We start from the raw sequence: 8064 nt of genomic DNA on the forward strand, positions 1-8064 counted from the left end.
GTGAACTAAGAAAAACAGTTTTAACCTTGGTAGAAGATAGTGGTTTCATGTAGGATCCCATCACTCACAGTGAGAATTTGATTGAGAAAACAGGTTTTCATGGCCTTTAAGAATATTTAATAATAACATCCACAGAGTGCTGAGCTTAGACAGTGCAGTCACGTCTCAAGTCAAGTCTCCAAAGTCCTGTGTAACTGCATTAATAGCAGAATACCTGCAGAGCAAAAATGAACTGCTCATAAAGTGTTCCATTGTGCATTATCACCCACCGCCTGCTGGAGAGTTTCTCTGTGTACAGTAAAAAGTCCATGGAGGGACTTCACAATGCAAAAATCTCCCTGTTCTGCTAATGTTTAATTCATGCTCTGGATTTGCAGGGCCTGATTGCGTGTCCTGAGCCCCCCCACACACACACACACATTGTTTGTTGTTTCTCACTTGAACAGAATAATGCATTACAGTGTTTGCCATCAAACATGTACTGTGGTGCTGACAGCGGTGCAGATGCTCATTAGGAAAGGCAGTCAACCCCGGTGGGCTATTTACAGTGAAAGCTAGTGTGACACCTTAACGACCTAAAGTCAATAAGGAGGTTTGAGCCAGACGCTTTTGTGCTGTTTGTGTGTGTTTGTGTGTGCGTGTTGCTTTCAAGTTGTGGAAATTAACTGGAATTCGTCTTTACCTCTCTGCGTCACTCCTCTCTCTAAAGGTGGCGAGTGTATTTAAATTTTCCTTTTCATTTGTGAGCTGCTGTGACTTGATAATTCACAGTTTGCCTCGTGATGGCTCCCCTCCTTCATTATTGACAAGGAGGCTGTTTGCATACCACCTCACCACCCATGATGACTCATACTGAGCTGAACTCTCTTCTCTTCATCACTTCACACCAACCGTCCTCCACAGCTCCACTTTTCATTCCTCCTGACCTACTTTACACATACAGTGCAGTCCGTAAGAATCTGGACAGTAACACATTTTCCATTGTTTTGGCTCCAGCATATTAGATTTAAAATAAAAACAATGACCTCAGCTGCGGAACATCCCGCCGGGGGATCTGATACTTACTATTTCTACCAATGTCTTTTATTATTATTAGAGCCCAACTGATATTTGATTTTTGAAGCCAATATCAATATTGACATTTGATTGGATTGATTTGATATTGAGAGATTTAGTAATTTTTAACATAAACACATTCCCGAAACAGTAACACTTTATTTCAACCCAAACTTCAACTCAAGAGGAAGAGCATCCATTTCCAGATGTCCTTGTATCTGCTTATAACCACATTATAATGTGTTATAAATAATTATTATTGTTTATATACTTCCATCCAGCCATCCATTGTCAACCACTTATCCTGCATACAGGGTCGCAGGGGGGTGGAGCAAGTCTCAGCTAACATCTGGCGAAAGGCGGGGTACACCCTGGACAGGTCGCCAGTCCATCGCAGGGCCATACATATACAAACAACCACTCACACCCACATCCACACCTAAGGACAATTTTAGAGACATCAATTAACCTAGCCTGCATGTCTTTGGATTGTGGGAGGAAGCCGGAGCACCCGGAGAGAACCCACATGGACATGGGGAGAACATGCAAACTCCACACAGAAAGGCCGGGGCAACCGGGGTTTGAACCCACAACCTTCTTGCTGTGAGGTGACAGTGCTGTTTATATACTTATAAATCATAAATAAGGGGTTAAAGTAACCACAAACACCTTTAGCGATTACGTGTAGAAAGTGTAACTCTTTTAATACATAGTTCACCAATTCCAGTTTTAGGACAGTCCATCAGAACAATAACAGGGTTACAGTTAATACATGTTCACCCGTTTTGGATGTTCAATATATAGCTGAAAGTTGACATTACATCTTCATTTTCACTTGAAATCCATTGTGCCAGAGTCGAGAGCCAACACAACAAAAAAATGTGTGGATGTCCAAATACCTACAGACTGCATTTTAAGTACCACTGACAGCTAATCATTTTGGTACGACTGAAGCCTAGTAATTGTTCTCCACAGTAATTTTAAGTGTTTTACATAAAAGAGAGTACCTGTGGTTTCCATCACATGGATTTACATACACATGAGTCACACACACATCCTGACTTTGCCAGGGGCTGCAGGTGAGACTGACTAAGGCAAGTCATTGCCCTTGTCTCATCTCATCACTTGGCCAGACACTGTCTTTTTGACAGCCTCATCAACCATACAATGAAGACACAGAGACGGTCTGGGGGCGAAAGAAGAGGGGAGATCTTCATCAGACTGCTGTGGGGGGAAAACGGTGCATAAATGGGACATAATAACACAGCCCTGTATGTTAGGAAAATGTACATCGTTCAGATCATTAAACACCACACAGGAGGTGCAACTAGATAAACTGACATTTTTTTATAAATGTAAAAATACACACTAATGTGTTGATTGAATCTGGTTTTATTTACCCACAAAGACCTTCAGTTTTAAACACGAAGAACACTGTCAGAGGTCAGCTGCTTAGTGCAGGCAGACAGGGCTCACTTCACAGCTGATGATGATTGCCTTCATAAATAATGTCAGTGTTTGGGGTTGAACAAAATGCAATATTCATGTCCTGAGGCATCTGGAAGGCAACGCAGATTCCTTTAGCATGGCAGGGCATTAAAAAAAGTTGCACAAGCTCTCTTTGAGCAAATGTCTTTCATGACACAGCTATATCGGTCAGTGGTCAATAGTCTTAACATAAATGACAGGCTCAGAAGTAAAGGAATCTAGCTGCAGTTGACACTGCAGCTATGACTTAAATAAAGCAGATTCACAAAGTCAGGAACTCCATCCCCTGTTCAAATCTGCTTTGTCGTTGAGGGATCAGGCAGTTTTGTCTCTGTTTTCCCAGTATTATTTTTATTTGAAACAAACAGCAACTCAGGCTGAATACAGCAGCATAAAATCAATATGCTGCATATTGCAATGGCATTTCATTTCACTAACCCAATTAAATGTACCGCATTATTTAGATTGCAAGAGAGAGATATACAAGTCATTGATCTCACTGCCTTCATTACACACTCTCCCTCTCACACATACATACAAACACACACTCATATACACACATGCCTTTCTCAAATCCATTCTCGTTTTTCTTCCCACGGTACCTTTTTTTGGAGAGCTTTTCACATTTTATAGTGTCCTGAATATGAGACTCGAGGGTTGTACCTAAATGTTTCCTGAAGTAAAATGAAACTGCCGTGTGCTCTCCTCAGCGGTCGTCCTGGCTTTGTTCAATAAAAAAATACCCACTCCACTTTAATGGCTGCCATATTATACCACTAGCTGCTTCTACATTTATGTGAAGTGTTTTATATATCCTTTTTTCATTAGCACATCAAGTTAATCTGAAAGCACAAGTGCCACTAACCCATTTTATACACTGTGCATGTTATTTTGTTTTTTTCTCCTGTTACCAGGTCTCTTCAGAGAATCATGGCAGTGTCTGTTTTTTGGGGGGAAAACTTGAGTTGGAGTTCATCATTCATTTGAAGCAAGTCTAAGCAGGTGTCATTTCATTAGAGACTTACAGGTCCAAGTGAAATCACAAGATGTTTGAGACAGTCAAAGCTCAAATCATTCAAGACAAGTCCAGGTCAAGTCTCGAGTCATTCAAGTCTTGAAACACTGACAGCCAAATGTTCCAATTTTAGATGGGTCCAAATCAAGTCTAAGTCAAGTCCCTTGTCATTTCAGAGAAGGTTAAGTCAAATTCTTAAGTCGTTCAAGAGAATGTCTTAAGTCAAGTTTCAAGAACTTCACAAGTCTTTGTAAGTCATTCAGGTTAAGTCCAAGTCAGTTCTTATGTTCTAATTTTTTTGAAATCTTACTCAAATCCAAGACTCAAATCTGGGGGGGGGGCATGGAACCAGCAGCGGCATGGCTCCTGCTGTCAGCGTACAGTAGTGGCATTGTCCATCTTTCACATCCTCACAAAGAGCTGTGGTCCTCCACAGTCCACCCCCCTTACCAGGGATGTTTGTTGCACTAATGCTGTCCACATAAGCTTGGCAGATCTCTTTTCTCTCTCCCTCCAAGGACGGTGACTTTGACTTTGAGTTCTTTGTACTCTTGGAAACTGTATTTCTTCTATTCCCGTGTTTTGTTGGATTAAAAAATGAAGATATAAGCATCGGACCAACAGGACTTTTTCACAGCTGCACAAAAACGCAAACATTTGCTTTGAATGGCACAATGCTCGATATTTCCTCAGTGTGTGGTTTCTTGAAAAAAGAGAAAATGACAATAACCCTAGTCATAGTTCTCCGTCCATTTCTATAGCTCGTCATGGCAGACAATTATGTTCACTCAGCCACTGCCTGTCTTTTCTCTTTCACTCAGCCTCTCTATCACTTACACAACAACACCAAAAACATAGCATGTAGAGATGAGGAGGAAAAACCATTGTTAATCCAGACCATTTATGTTCTGTTACCAGAAATCCCATCCTAACACGGTGAAAACGTGTTATAGAAAGCCATGCTTCTAGGATGGTGTGTCTCCCTCCTCTATCCATGTCTTTACCACTCTTGTTTCTGTTTAAGATCAATACAAAAGAGGAGAAAAACAGGAATGGTGGAGAGCCTGTGTGTCTGAAGAAATGTAGCTTAAATTCCAGAGATTACATTTTACCGGGGAAATGTCAAGGTGGATAACATTACCTGTTATCTATCTGGGGTTCAGGCCCAGACTTGGCAACCAATGAATTCACTATTAATGGATAGACAAGAAGAGAGGCAGAAAAAAAAGGTTTTCAACTGAAGGGCCATTTTGGTCCTGTGTTTTTTTCCTCAAACTCTGTCTTCAGATTCAGGGTACTGACTTGAAAGTGAGCTTTGTGAGACACATTCGTAAGTTTGTTCTTAAATCCACGTTATTAAGTTTCCTGTAAACATACCACGGAGTCACAACAATAAAGTTCAAGTACATTGTTACACCACGCTGTGAAATGGCCTGTGTAAATCTTGGAAAATGTATGTTCGTTTCTAACTGCTGTAGAATTCTAAATATAGTGACTTTTTTGTAGTTGGATATGCAAGTTCATGAGGACAGGAGATCACACCTGTTAAGATAAAATACACCTTTACAAAACAGATTTTGTGGGAAGAAGTCCCTAAATCCTAATTAGCATTGTTTGGGCATTGGACAATAAACACAGAACATTTAGGTATTGTATGTGCAACATCTTTCCACTTTAGATTCTGAGTTGCATATTATTAATTACACATACAAATCAAAATTTATTTTCCTGAGGTAGCTTTACAAAACATTTTAAAAGGCAGGTGCATCTTGCAGCAGATTTATAAGCAAATTCAACCACAGTCCATTTGGGACAACAAAAAGCTAGAAGATGTTACGGTCACTGGTTTTCCTTTGGTTTTACTTTCTTTTCTGTCTGACTTTTCCCGAAAATTACTGGTGTGAGGCTGGAAATGGCATGTAACTGTTATTGTGTTCTTTTTAATTGTCAACAGAACTGCTTCAATAAAAACCATTAAAGAAAAAGTTTCAGCCTTTAATATAACATTCAGAGAATGACATTTAAAAACAAAACATCTGAAAACTAAGATTATTAAAATTATCCATTTCAGTTTTATCGTTTTGCCTTTTTTATTAGCTTCTACTGAATCCTCCAAACATAGCATTCATGGATGGATAACTATCTATCCATCCATCCATCGTCAACCGCTTATCCTGTGTACAGGGTCGCGGGGGATAACTATCTAATATAGTTAGATAGTGAGAGTTGAATGGTAACTTAGCATGAAGCAGAAGCTGTCATTCTGGTTAGCTGCAGTTTAAAATGCCTTGAGTTTTGACTTTGAATGGTGCTGTTGCCTGGATTTTTGTTTAAGGAGTCCTAGACCCTTTAGACATCTGCCAGCCAATTGGAAGCAAGTATTTTCCATGGCTGTAGTACAGTGTGCATTTTGAAGAAGAATTCTAGCCTTGGATACACTCTGGTTCTAAAAAAATATATGAGTGTCAAGACTTTGCCCATTTGGTGACGGTGCCTGTCAGAGCCCGAGCTGCCTTGTGATTGGCTGTTCTCTGTTGGAAACCAGGTATGGAGATAAGCTGATGATTCACTCTCAAAAAAGGGTACAAACAGAGTGGAGATGGGTGGGTGATACAAAGCCATGTCAGCAGTTGGCAGTCAACACTATCACTAATTGCAGCATCTGTCACGGTGGAGGGGAGAGAAAGCTGTTCCAGGTACAGCAATCCAAATGCCAAACCTGATATTATCACAGCCTGTCAGATTACAGTGAGGCTCCACACCAGCAGCCCACCTGCTTTTCTAAATTCACTGTCAGGGACTAGATTTAGAATCCTAACACACATTTTTATTTGATCTCTCTGTCTATCTTTTCTCAACAACCTGTGGTCCAATTTTGTGTTTGGCTTCCCACAAATCAGATCACATTTGAATCTGCAAACAAGCTGTCTAAGCAAGTGTTACCCGGCTTAGACTGATGTGTGCTTTGACCATCAGCTGTCTCAAAACAGTAAAAGCTACAAAGCCAATCTAAGTTTGCCGGGGAGCGCCAGAACATTTCATTCCACCCTCTGTCACATAAAATTCTCCATCTGACACCATGCATTGAGAGGGGGAGAGAGAGATCTCCAGCTTCTGTCACCAAACCGCACCAGGGGTATACTAATATCAGCTCAGTCCAGCTGCTCTCTACGCTTGGAAGGATAAGCTTGATTATGAAACATTACAGAGCCTCCCTGTCTGCCGAGACAAACCACTGAAGTGTGTGTCAGAAAGGTGACTGGCCACAATGCAGGGCAGTGATTGGCCACAACAGTGTAGGATTCTGTCTCTTAGATGTCTGATTGCTTTTTACTCAGCCCAGGTCTGAAAGTTGGCTTAAGGTGTCTTTAGAGTGAAAATTCTCCTTGGTATATTTGGGCAAAATTGATCACCGGACTTCCAGACTGTTCACCACAAATAGCTAATTAAATGACGGTGCAGACATGTGTGCAGAGTGAGTATATAGATGTCAGTGTCACAGTTCAGACTCAGATTGATCTAAAAAATTACTAAGAACTCCAGTTATTTTTCTTACTTTGCTCTCCCTTTACCTCTTGTCTCATGTCACACAGCCTCGGGAAAACATTTTGTTTTACCGAAACATTTTTAGCTTGCATGGATGCATTTTTGCCTCAATTTGTGCCCCCCTGGGGAGTCTTTTTCCGTGCGTCTTTCTATTGACTTTGCAAGCAATCAAGCTACCTCTCAAATTCGCTTCATGTTCAATCTGAACACACCTTCACACCCAATAGGGCCTATTTCCAATAACTATTACTGTAAAGAAAATTTGTCATTGTTCTCCAAAATTACCCATTGACATACTACCAGAAATTAATTATGTGAATTATTTGACACTGGTTCATGTCTGTTTAGACTCAGAGAATAGAAACTGCATGGGTAAGGTAAGGGAAAGGTTTATGTCTTGGTTAAAAGAAACCAGTATTGGTAGGTCATGCCCATGATCTCCCATGTAAAAGTCACTTGCTTCGATGACCCAACCAGAACCAGCAAGATTGTTTTTTTAAAAGCACTAAAAGGCTCTGATTAGTGGGACTGCAGAGTCATTTTAACATTATGTTGACATTCAGTCAATTGCTTATATAGAAACTATTGATTCATGGAGTCTTTGAACAAACAACTAGTGCTGTAATTCGGGGGGGGGGCAGTTTCCTACCGTCATCACTGCTAGCTATGTCTGCCTCAGGAATACTAGTAAAACACTCAGTCACAGATCTGTCATTGTACTGTCAAGATATTATGAGTGACATTATCATTACGCATCAACGCACATGGAAAGTACCGATCCCAGTGAATACCTCTGTATGACATCACCCACTTGAATAACTAGAACCTACTGGATGTTTTCCTTTGGTCAGCAGGTCAAAGCGTTGCCAGGCAAACCTTCCCTGACTCTCATTATGAGCAACAGGCAGCCCAATCATAAATACACAGAATTTATGGATTTCATGAGGGTCCATGAGGTG

Source organism: Micropterus salmoides, unplaced genomic scaffold (assembly GCF_014851395.1).
Source record: "Micropterus salmoides isolate LMB-PRFRI ecotype aquatic unplaced genomic scaffold, ASM1485139v1 Ms_hic_scaffold_21, whole genome shotgun sequence".
Lineage (NCBI taxonomy): Eukaryota > Metazoa > Chordata > Actinopteri > Centrarchiformes > Centrarchidae > Micropterus > Micropterus salmoides.